This window comes from Henckelia pumila, chromosome 4 (assembly GCF_033568475.1).
Source record: "Henckelia pumila isolate YLH828 chromosome 4, ASM3356847v2, whole genome shotgun sequence".
NCBI lineage: Eukaryota > Viridiplantae > Streptophyta > Magnoliopsida > Lamiales > Gesneriaceae > Henckelia > Henckelia pumila.
This window is the reverse complement of record NC_133123.1, coordinates 230838142-230852039: the sequence shown is the minus strand read 5'-3', so window position 1 is coordinate 230852039 and position 13898 is coordinate 230838142. Positions and strand designations below refer to the sequence as shown.

General features: G+C 33.0%; 1 pseudogene; it reads left to right on the top strand.

The window, feature by feature from the left end:
• The first annotated feature begins 782 nt into the window (after positions 1–782).
• On the top strand, positions 783–13678 carry LOC140862885 (putative methylesterase 11, chloroplastic; annotated as a pseudogene).
• The last annotated feature ends 220 nt before the right edge of the window (positions 13679–13898 follow it).

Below are 13898 nucleotides of genomic sequence, written 5' to 3'. Positions count from 1 at the left end.
ACTCCTTAGACTTGCACAAACCACTAGTACAGCTTTCCCCAAGCCTAGTGTGACTCAAAAGAGAACAGCCCGTGCCCCTGCCTCAGAACCGACACTAACAAGTTCCAATTTCGATAGCCCTTTACCTCCAATTACTAGCTATTTTCAACAAATCCTAAGCACTACCATGTGAGCTACGTTCTCACCCATGGAAGCCCCTAATTCACCATCAAAGCAACAAGCAAGAACTCGACTCAACACATACCCAAACACAGAGTAATTTCAAAACTGAGGCAGTGTGAACATTAGTCAAAAGCTTGAAACTTCAGAAACACATAACTCAGACACGAGCAAGTTCAACACAGCCAAAATGAAATTGAAACCTCATACAAATATCTAAGGGAAACAGGGGACTCAAATCAACGCATACCCATACACTGTGAGGACTTTTGGAATTTAGGCAAATGTAAGCAATAATCGAGACTCCCAATTCAATACCCATCCAACACAAGAAAACCAAACATAAAAACCGAAAGTAGGTACATAACTTCCAAAGATAACAGAAGCTCGAACACAAGAAAAATGAGCAGAAACGTGCGAACTTACACCCCGAAATCAGAAAATTCTAACTACACACAGGGATTACAAACACAAGACGTAATAACCTACTTGGTGGCCAAAGAAAACCCATATACTTGCCTTACTCTTCAAGAATTGGAAATGGGGGAGGAGAATCTTGGTTGAGCTATGAACAAGCCAAGGAGTGCCAGTAATAGCTCGGACGGCAAGCTCAGGGGAAGACCATGCCAAGAAGGTCCAGCAACTGCGGCGGAAGTCTGGGAATGAAGGAGAAATGGAATTGTCGATTGATGCGGGATTTGGAGAGAAAAGAGGGGAAAAATCGCATCGCTACTTGGAGAAGGGGAAAGGAAATGGGGCCGATGAAATGGGTAAGTATAATCCCTAACAGGCCGTGGATTTGGGCTGAGAAAAATTTCAGGCCGGGTCAACACATAAGTTTAAGCGGGTAGGAAACATAATACACAAATATAACGTGTAGTATTTTATATGGTGCGAGTAAAAGTGTTAGGCCAAAAATTCCGGCAAACACTCAAAGTTGAAAATTTAAGAATTTAAACATTTTAAATATTATGATGTCACGCCAACGAGTAAAATATTTAAATAACAAATAGAGCGATTAAAATAATTTTGAACAAACTAGACAAACGTTTAAAAAAATTTTAAATAAATACACAAGAAAAAATAAAGTCTTTAAAATTATTTGAACAATTAAAAAGCATTTAAATAAATAATTTAGGCATTTAAAATAATTAACCGCTAAACTTATGCTATTTAAAAATAAATAAGTTGGACAATAAAGAGTATTTAAATAAACAAGCTAAACAGTTAAAATCATTTAAATGAATAAACTAAAAAATTAAAATTAAAATCATTTAAATATGCAAGCTTAAACCTTTAAAATATTTAAAACAATTTAAACTGCACAATAAAAATCATTTGAATAAACAATAAAATTTTTTATTAACACATAATTCAAATAAAGAATTTAAATCAGATACACCTAAAATAAAAATCCTAATATTTATTAAATTAATGCATGAGATTTAGTAGATTGGATTTTAGGTACTACAATTCCTTCCCCTCTTAAATTGAATTTCGTCCTCGAAATTCGAGACTTACTAACTAGGTTCGAACACCTTAGACCCGATCAACACTAAATTCTCCAACTTCGCACCCACATGAGTTGACGCTAATTAGCTTACACTGCGCACTCTGATGTTTACGGATATCTATATCATAAAGGGTCTAACTAACTCTTATTGAAATATAAAATTTATAATTCTTACATCTTCCCAAGTGTTATTATCCTCAATGAAATTCCGTCACTCCTCAAATATACTTTCAATCTAAATTTACAATCTCAGAAACGTCATCTTACTGCAACTGATAAGTTCTTCATCCTACAAATTTTTAGATCCTTAAGTTATTACACAACTTACATTTCACTAACCTCATATCCTACGTCGGAATTCCAAGCAATAAAGTCCATACAATCAATAAATAATTTATGTCGACATCGACCATAACTTAAATCCTTCTAACAACGAAGCTATGCTTAATGTCTATTCACCAGTTAAACTTAACTCATATAATCTAGAACTTAAGCTCTTGAGAAATCCACAAGTTTCAAAAATACTTAGCGACTAAACACTAAACTTCCCTAAATAGAATAGCTAAGGAACTACACAATTCTACCTCAAATTCCCTCAAGATACAAGATGGATCTGACCCATACTTCAACAAAAAAAATCTCTACGGCATGCCCAAACGATAAAACAAATTACAAATCTCCCCAACAATCTCTTAAGGATTGACAAAACGAGTTAATTTCTCTATATTCCCCAAATCATTAGTATTACGGAACAATGATACCTTCAAGAAAATCTTAATATCTATTTTGAAATTCTAAAGGTCTACGCCACTTATTAGCAATGATTTACTTAATGTTTTTGGACTATGCTCAAACCCCTTATTAGTTACTATAACTCGCAATGCTTCTAAGGATAATTAAAATTTCCCAAGAAACGACTCTAGTGCAGTTACCCTTCAAGTGGAAATAATGACTCTCCTTAAATTAATACTGATCGACCTATTTCTATAAATAAATCTAATTCAATCCCTGATAAGAAAATGTAACCTTAAAAATACAATGTTGTTCAGTTCCAAGGTATTAACCTATAATATATAGAATCCAAATAAGTGACTAAACAGATCTCAAATATCCATTCACCAATTTATACGTTCATCTCTGGCATCTTTAATTTACCGAAAGTTAAATTCTTAATTAAAATTTTCCAACAGATTTATCCACTTTTATATCCCAGATACAACGACTAAGAAATCCATATTTACACTATAATTCAAAATATACCACGAGCTATTATCTACTTATTGGATTAGGTGGTCTCTAAGTACCCAAAAAATTCTTACATATCGCCTGAAAATATATCTCAAGTCCCTAGTTCAACTTGACAACAAGTCTGAAAATCCGAAAAAAAATCCCAAATTATTATACGTACAACCTGAATTCATATTTCAAGAACTTAGTATACAATTGGATACCCCGAAGAGTTTGTAACCCGATCGTAATTGCTTTCTAATTGTTCCTCCAGTACCTTAGTGTTTCACAGGTAAATAAATCTACAGCTTATCCAGAAAACTTCCTAAATATTTTATTCATCATTCTATTTCCATAGTTGGTGCATTAGTCTTACCGGTCGACAATTTCAAAGTCTTAGAATGCAAATGTAAAGTACTCAAAAGTATTCTAGGGACAGCTCTATTTCCCTATCTCACGACTGACCAGTCATTCAGCTTACCAAAATCATTTGTTTACTCTTAACGATACTATTTAAAATTGAAACGACCCATTCAATTAATTTACTACCTAGCAGTCTACTCGCTAGAACCAGATATAATTGATAGTCGTCATTCCTCAGAACACAACGATAACTTAAGATTTATCTAGTGCTAATACTAAATTACAATAGTCTAAACACTTGCTAAGCGGCTACGAGCCAATTCTCTACACAAGAATTTGAATTGATAATTGAAACTATGATCCACCAAAATCCTTATCATGATGGATCACGAAAGGAAACAAACATACAAGTAATGCTGCTCAATATGAAATGAAATGACGCAAGCATTACAAACAAACGAGCCGAAAATAGAAATCTGGATTAGTGAAAACAACTCACTCATATTTAAGTCCTAGGGATGAATGAATAATAATGGAGGCTCCATGAATAATAAATATGAGCCAACAAGATACAAATCTCGTGATCATTCATCCATGGGTAATGAAATCATGCTCAAACAATTAAAGCACAATCAAGGTAATCAGTGTGACTTCGGTCGAGAGAAGTCCACATAAGTCATTAATCAGGGGAACAACAATTCTAATACATATTCAGGTGTCAACCAAAACATAAGTAGATCACCAAAAAGAAAATCAAGGTGAATCTTATTCACATCAACATGTGGCTCTAGAACCGAGGAAAAATTTCAAGAAGTGCGAAATATAAACAAGATTTTACTAAGAAGTTCAACCAATGCCAAAGTTGTAGAATTCAACGCTGTTTAATGTCATACGAGTCCATAAATGCTCAAAGGAAGTGCAAAGAAATTTTGGATATTCAAAAGTATATGTTGCAATGGATTTGAGCACAAAAGAAGAGAAAGAAAATAACGATCGGAATAGTAGTCCACATAATTGAAAGGCTCATGGTAACCGACTCACTAAATACAAAATCATATTTACCCAAATAAACAAAGAAAAACTCAAACTATCCCTAATAATATAAAACCAAGTTCGTAACTCAAGTCTTCACATGAGTTTTATTCATAAACTTCACTGACTAAACAAATGTTTAGAAATTTCTAAGCAAACTATGCACTTAGTTACATCCGACAAAAATCTAATATAAGAAAATAACTTACAAAATAGCACACAATTAAAATCTCCTAATACGCAAGTTTAATATTTCCCAACAAACTCCTACAATCTCATAAAAATTGTTAACATTACCTAATAACTCAAGCAACAGCCACGTACTGTCTAAAACTGGAAGAAATATTGGTACACCAACTCCGTTTAACTTGAAATCACATGATATAAAAATAAACAGTCAAATAGCACACTTTAAACTACTAAAGAAATTTTTAAATGAAAATAAACACTAAACTACATACTTAAACAAATTAAACATCTACTTTTGAAAATATTTTTAAAATGGATGACATCAAAACATTTAAAGTATCAATTCAGGTATGACTAACATATAAAATTCATTTAAACTTACAGACTTTGAGGTGAGACTTCTCAAGTTTCTTGCAACCGGCAGTAGGCACAACCCAAACTAGAACCATGCTCTGATACCAACTGAAACGAACATAATTCTACTTTAAATTAAACTAAATAAAAATACGGGTTTTAAAAAATTATTAAAAATTTTATAAAAATTTTGGAATGACCTATCTATTTTATATAACAACCCGCCTGTCACAGACAAAAAATTTAAAATGCAACCAACAATACAAAATAAACTAGATCGAGAACTGAAGAAAAAGATTCGACCTTCCAAACATCCATAAATCATATACTTGGATACTTACATGCCCAAAGACGATCTATAAATTATCTTTACGTTTACATTAATCCAAGTAACAAAATAAAAGACTATAAAATGTTAAAATAAACTTTTGCGGAAGACTGGCATGGTCAGAGGGATGTGTCATGCGCGCATCAGAGTTCACTTGATAATCCTGCCCCGCAATCTCAATGATAGCCTAAACCTATACCAAGTAGATGTAGTGAGCCTAGGGGCCCAACAAGAATATGGGGTAAAAATAATGAGGGTTTAAAAGTACATGCTTAATACTTAAAATACTTTTATTTAATATACCTTGATCTTACTTCAAAAAGTTGAATGATAAATGAGAATGAGATGTAATGCATACAATGACTCACACATTTAAACTTGGGAACTTTCTTAAACTTTACTAAATCTCATGCATTACTGAAACTGAATATAAACTAAGTCGAGTCAAAATAAGTCTGAACTGTAACTGAATCTGTAACTAAATCTGTAACTGAAACTGTGACTGAATCTGTGAACTTAGATCCTTGAATTGTGACTTTGTGATTGCGATCATGATCATGGCAGCAGTGCACTATGCCGCAAGTAAGTCAGGATTTCTCCTAGACTGTCTTGCCCAGTGATTGGTAAGGAAAGCCAAGATTTCTTTCATCCCGTCCAAACCCATGAATTTGGTATGGAAAGCCAAGACGTCTCCCAGCCCGTCCATACACATGAATAATGTAGTCACAATAATCTCACTTCGTTCGTAAAATATTTTGTTTCATTCTTTTCTTGACTCGACTCAAAGAGATAGCATGCATTTATGGAAATTTCTTTATTTGAAAATATTTACTCAATTACTCGATTTATGAAATAAATGATGCAAGATGGTTGAAAAGGATGGTGATTTAGGTGGCAAACCATAGCTAAGAACTTAGACTTTAATTTTTGGCACTTAGGACATATCCCGAGCAATCCACTTGAAATGCTTATAACATACTCAACACTTAGACAAAATGACTTTTGATTGAAAACACGGTTCTCATGCACTCTATACTTAATTAGGAAGTCATCCTCAAGATACAAATCTTATCCAATAATTTCTGGCACTAATGTTTCTGGGCAGCAACACTTAACATAATAAAAATCAGCACCTTAAAAATCAATAGCCTAGAACTCAACCAAAACTTAACCGAATTGGTTCCCACTTGAAACGACGTCTCCCTAACATCCTAGTCTATTCCCAAATCCGTGCCCTTAGCCAAAACATGGTTATAACACTGTTTTACATGACCATAACCGGATTGCCCCCAACACTTGGGCAGAAATCTGCTCGAAAACTCTTCTTTCTTGCAAACACTTAAACCTTGACTTCCCATGTTATCGACCTTTTAAGAGTGACCTAGACCACTCCTTAGACTTGCACAAACCACTAGGATAGCTTTCCCCAAGCCTAGTGTGACTCAAAAGAGAACAGCCCCTGCCCCTACCCCAGAACCAACACTAACAAGTTCCAATTTCGACAGCCCTTTACCTCCAATTACTAGCTATTTTCAACACATCCTAAGCACTACCATGTGAGCTATGTTCTCACCCATGGCAGCCCCTAATTCACCATCCAAGAAACAAGAAAGAACTCGACTCAACACATACCCAAACACAGAGTAATTTAGAAACTGAGGCAGTGTGAACATTAGTCAAAAGCTTGAAACTCCATAAACACATAACTCAAACACGAGCAAGTTCAACACAGCCAAAAGGAAATTGAAACCTCGTACAGATATCTAAGGGAAACAGGGGACTCAAATCAACGCATACCCATACACTATGAGGAGTTTCAAAATTTAGGCAAATGGAAGCAATAATCGAGACTACCAATTCAATACCCATCCAACACCAGAAAACCAAACATAAAGACCGAAAGCAGGTACATAATTTCCAAAGATAACTGAAGCTCGAACACAAGCAAAATAAGCAGAAATGTGCGAACTTATACCCCGAAATCAGAAAATTCAAACTACAAACAGGGATTACTAACACAAGACGTAATAACCTACTTGGTGGCCAAAGAAAACCCATATACTTGCCTCACGCTTCAAAAATCGGAAATGGGGGAGGAGAAGCTCGGTTGAGCTGTGATCGATCCAAGGAGTGCCAGTAATAGCTCGGACGACAAGCTCAGGGGAAAACCACGCCGGGAAGGTCCAGCTACTTCGGCGGACGTCTGGGAATGAAGGAGAAATGGGATTGTCGATTGATGCGAGAGCTGGAGAGGAAAGAGGGGAAAAATCACATCGCTACTTGGAGAAGGGGAAAGGAAATGGGGCCGATGAAATGGGTAAGTATAATCCCTAACGGGCTGTGGATTTGGGCTGAGAAAAATTTACTTTGGGCCGGGTCAATACATAAGTTTAAGCGGGTAGGAAACATAATACACAAAATATAACATGTAGTATTTTATATGGTGCGAGTAAAAGTTTTAGGCCCAAAATTCCGGCAAATACTCAAAGTTGAAAATTTAAGAATTTAAACACTTCAAATATTCTGATGTCATGACAAAGAGTAAAATATTTAAATAACAAATAGAGAGATTAAATAATTTTGAACAAACTAGACAAACCTTTAAAAGAAATTTAAATAAATACACAAGAGAAAATAAAGCCTTTAAAATTATTTGAACAATTAAAAAACATTTAAATAAATAATCTAGGCATTTAAATTAATTAACCGCTAAACTTAAGCTATTTAAAAATAAATAATTTGGACAATCAAGGGTATTTAAATAAACAAGCTAAACAGTTAAAATCATTTAAATGAATAAAATAAACAATTAAAATTAAAATCATTTAAATATGAAAGCTTAAATCTTTAAAATATTTAAAACAATTTAAACTACATTATAAAAATCATTTGAATAAACAATAAAATATTTTATTAACACATAATTCAAATAAAGAATTTAAATCAGATAAACTAAAAATAAAAATCATAATATTTATTAAATTAATGCATGAGATTTAGTAGATTGGATTTTAGGTACTACAGAAACATCAACAAAGAAGGATTCTCTAGCCTTATTTATTAGGCGTAGAGGCTGAAAAGAAGAACGACCAAGACAGACACGAAAAAGATAACAACCAAGAGAATTAAGACAGAGATTTTAAGTGTAAAAATCAGATCGAATTTTGTAGGTTGGTTTTGAAGCTTATATTAGTCGTGTCACCTTGATTTCCTTGAAGTTTTGAAGAACACGTGAAGAGCGAAGATCAAAGATTGGAGTGTTCTAGTATAGTTTTGGCATCAAGGATTCAACTCTGTGTTTTATTTATTTATTCTATTTTGTATAGAATTTTAGGAGATGCTTTTATCAGTTTTATTTTCTCACATGTTTGGAGAAAATTGACTTTTACAATAATTCACTAGTTTTAGGGTTGTTTAAACATTTGATTATTTTTCTTGTGAAAGTTTTGTCCTGAGGCGTTGCAAGAGTATTTTATACTTTTGCTTAATTATTCTTGAGTCTATTTATTTGGTTGCTAGTATATTTTATTCACGCTTTTATAATTTTTCGCTGCATGTTATTGAAGGTGTTGTCAACACCTTGTGACAACACCTAAATCTGTTTTATGTTCAACCCTAATTCCCTAACAGTGGTGGTTTTGATGCTTTATGCTGGTATAAAACCATTGCATTTTTACAAGAATATATATGGTTATAAAGTTAGAGCTATAGACTTCACTGGTTCCGGGATTCATTCATTTTAAACAAATAGAATCACAAGCCTTGCGCAATATGTGAAGCCACTCGCTGATTTTTTCGAAAAACTCGACGTTGGAGAGAAGGTTACAAAAATAAATATATTTGGATCATTTAATTTATTCTTATGCTTAAGAATATATACAGAGATATATATGCTCAACCACTAACTAGTCTTGGTAGGTTTATATCTACTTGATACCTTGGTGGGGCATGTATATCATATGCAATGGAGTTGTTCCCCTCTAAAGTTTCAAAATGTGTTTTTGGGTCCGCTGTTATGTTGACAAGTAGTGGGCAAATTTCTCTCAACATATTCACTGAGAAGGTTTGTTTTCTAATTGGAAGATTGTTTATACATGGACTCGATCCCCATTTACATAGAGAAGGATTAACTTCTCATATTATGGGACTAATCGATTACTTCGACTGAAGCTTTTAAGCATCATGTAGTAATGTTTAACTGTACAAATACAAGGCCCTCTAGATGAAATATTATAAGCTTTTTAAAAGTGCATGACCAAGTTTAAATTTGAGAAGCAAAAGATTGTTTCTAAGCAAACTCCTACATGGTTATACTATCCTAGATGCATGATGAAATTTTATGTGCCAAGGAGATCTTGCTTTGAATGCAGGTGGAATCGAATGACTTGATGCATCAAGCTCAGGTATTTCTTTATGACAACGGGGACGGTCATCCACCAACATCCATTAACTACCATAAATGGCTCTCTAAAGAGTTGGTATTCAACCACAGTTCTGCAAAGGTACAATATTATTGCACAACATTCATTTCCTTGCTTAATATGGCCGACTCGAGAAAAAACATTCAGGAATCTTGACATGATATACATCATGTATGATGTAACTCAACTGTTGTTGCTATTTTCCATTTTCCTTTAATTTCCAGGATGTTGCGTTGGCCTCTGTCTCAATGAGATCAATCCCCTTTTCCCCCGTACTGGAAAAACTCACTCTTTCGGAAACAAAACATGGATCTGTAAGAAGATTTTACATCGAAACAATGGAAGACAATGCAATGCCATCTTCTGTACAACGTCACATGATCGCGAACAGCCCACCTGAGCAAGTGTTCAGTACTCTTAAAGGCGCTGATCACTCTCCCTTTTTCTCAAAGCCTCAATCTTTACATAAGCTTTTGGTGGAAATATCCAAAATCCCAAGAACTTGTCAAGTGCGTGCACAGACAAAACTTTCTTGACTTGTGATCTTTATCAGAGAGGAATTGATATGAATTCCAGAGATGCATGTGTCACTCTTCTTTTTTCTTTTGACAAACACTCTTCTTTGTTCAAAGCCCTTAAATTTTCATGTTGGAAATGTGCCCATAAAACAGATATTTTTTATTAATTGTTAATTTAAAATAAAATAATTATTTATTTTATTGTTTGATTGTTTAATGTTATTTTGCTTAAAAATGAATATCTATATAAAATCCATACTATATTATAGTTGCTGTGATTTTAGTATATAAATATATACAAGAAAATTAAAATCGTAGATAATATATTTAAAATATACATGATTGATTAAAGTATGGATCTTTAATTGGTAATCATTAGTGCGGTTTACTGATATTTTGAATGTGAGTTTTATCCGAAATTTTAGTGTGGTGGCACTAAGTCGAGGCATTTTATATTATTTGATTATATAGGACAAGGACCAGATGTGATTTTAGAGTTTTTGTTTAAGTACCATTATAAAGACTTTAATCAACATCATTAAGATAATCTTATGTAGATCAATCTAAATCCTGATTAATCATAGACTCCTTGTTTGTATTAATTAGTCTATTGATTTTTTCGTTAAAAGTTATTTTAGTAATAAACTTAATACTTACTTTTTGGAGACTCATAAATACATTCAGCTAGGAATATGATTTACAGATACGGAATCCATAACTTTCGAAAGAATGCTAAAATGCTTCCCTTGAGTATTGATTCTAGCACTGAACAATTTGAGCGCTCTAATTCATAATTAGTTTATGAATTAACTGTTCGCTAGTGGATCAATGGTACTTAAGGTTTTAGCTACAAACAGGGGGTAAAACGGTAATTTCACCCAGCTATAATTGTGAACCATGAACGGAGGGTTGATTAACATGTAATGATTATATCGATGGACTACTCAAATATTTGGGTAAGCATGTTCCATAATTCTCAAAAGTGAAATTTTGGGTTTTTAGTGGAGTAACCTTAGAGCATGTTCAATGGTGAGATGGTGTTGGTGCGATGAAGTTGGTAACTTCATTGTATGATGATATCAGCGACGAAGACTTCATTGTTTAGTGCTGCGAGGATGAGATGATGTTGTAGGGATGATGTTGAAATATTAATTTTTTATTTTGATAAATATATTTTTATTTTAAAACAAAATAAATTTTCACAATACAAAAAAATTAAAATTACACATTATTAAATTATAAATATTACGGAAATTTCATATTTCAAATTTTATATTACACATAATTAAAACTTAAAATCTTGAAGACAAATTTAAAAACATAATTTAACAAATCACACACATAATTAACAAAAAATACATAATTAATTATTCATCCCCATGAAAACTCCAGATTATTAAATTTAAAAACATAATTAAACAAATCACAAAATATTCAATTTCAATCTCCGTGTCTATGAATTTGTGGTTTTTACTCCTAAAAAATATATGACACCCTGTTCTCATGCTTAGCAATTTTGGATCCCAAAAATCTTGATATGGTAAGGTATATAGTGTTATTTTTTAATCATGCATGTACCTTTAGTAGTATAGTAGCAATTTTTGAATTTTAATAGTATATGTATGCATTAGTACATTTCTGTGTAATGCAGTGAACAAAGAGTCTAGATTTTTAGTAACTGAGAATTATGCTTTCGAATTTTGAAGATACAATGTTAACAAAGTTATACCTCTGTTTATTGGCTTCGAATTGGTGCTAGAATCATGTCATTTGATTTAAAATCAAAAGAGATATTCCCATTTTATTGAAATTGGCCTGTGTTGAGATCATGGTGCATGTCTGTGCACTGTATTACTGTTCTTTTAAAATGTGAAATTTATAGGAACATATTTCGAAGTTTAGGTTCAAATAAAACTTGTACATAATTGTGTTTTCTTTGATTTGCCACTGGTATAGCACATTTGGATGTAAAACGAATTTTATATGAATTTTCCATGGGAACTTATCTAATCTGCGAAAAACAAAACACCCGAGTGTCATCCAGGTTCTTGCACACAGATTAAGAAAGTGTTTGCAATAGATTGTGCTTTTGTAGAAGTGATTAATTTATAGATTATAAAAAAAGTATAAGAAAAATCAAAAGTTGCTAGTGTTTGGAAACAAATGTGAAAATCTAAAAATCAAAGTTTGGTAGTATTTGATAAATAAGTGATTAGAGTGATTTTAACAATGACCTTCTTATTAGAATCAATTTTCGAGAATCATAATCACCACATGACTAGCTTTTGGATTTCAATTAAGTTAAGCATAAGCTAACACATAATCTAGGTTTAAGAAATACACAAAAATGTTTTTTTAAGCCAAAAGCTAACTATCACTTTTTTTAGTGATTGCAAACACTCCCTAAATCCTGTTAGTTGATTTTATTTGACAAATCCTTGAGAATATGAAATGTAGAAAAATTACTTATCTTTCATTTCCAAAATACAAAACTTTTTTTGGATAAAAAATTAAACAGATATGAATATTATTCTAACAAGTGATGAACTTGGATTTCTGTGGTGATTAACCTTGCTGCATTATGTTCTTGGAAATTTTGTGGTTATGATCGAATTGGATTTGAAATGAATGATATATGGAATTTTACTAAACTGTTGTAGGTAGGGAGTTAATCATTTGGGTCTTTACATCTTGTGGTGTTCTTCGAATTACTGGGGAAATTCCACACGCAGTGCGAGTTCAGGGAGCCGAGAACATGGTACTTCATCAAAATTTTCAAATTTTGTGCTTTTGGTGACCAATAATAGTTCAAGGTTAGCCTTGTATATTAGGTTTGATGATTTCACCAATATTTTTGAAATTAGAAGATGTTACAGCATCAAAATGTACAGGTAATGGTGGAAACTTTGGTATATGAAAAGCAACAGAAGTTGAGAATAATGATGGGAATGCATGGCTTAGGCAATGGGGCTTACTGGTTTATTATGTACATGTATTTTCTCATTGTATCATCAATTTATGTGTGTTGTTACCTAATATCCGGTACAATCACAAGTAAGTTCTTATCACGAGCATCGATCCTTTGAAACATTTCAAGGAATTTAAACATTTACTCCATTCTCCATGTCGCCAGATCTTTACCACGAATTCATTCTCTCTCCAATGCACGTTTTACTTCATCTATATCAACTTTTTTTTTGATGGGATCGATCAACATGCACAAGATGATGACCAACAAACTCCGAAAATTAAACTCAGGAGATTTTCGAGAACAATCAGACCACCTCAAAAATACTCCCATGCACTTTACTATATTTTGCTGACTGATAAAGGTGAACTGGAGACCTATGAAGAGGCGATGAAAAATGATGATTCAATCAAGTGGGAGTTATCCATGAAAGACGAGATAGATTCACTATCATCCAATCAAACTTGGGAGTTGACAGAACTTCCGAAAGGCAAAAAGACATTACACAACAAGTGGGTGTACCGGATCAAAGAAGAAGTTGATGGCAACAAATGGTACAAAGCAAGACTTGTTGTAAAAGACTTTCAACAAAAGAGAAGACATTGATTACACCAAGATTTTCTCTCCAGTGGTGAAGCTAACCACTATCAGAACTGCACTTGGATTAGTGGTGAATGAAAACTTACATCTGGAGCAGTTGGATGTAAATAAGGCGTTTCTTCATGGTTACTTGGATGAAGAAATTTACATGAAGCAGTGATAAGTGCATTTTTTATGTATTATTTCATGTTATTTTTATGTCTATTTTGTGTGCATTCATATTATT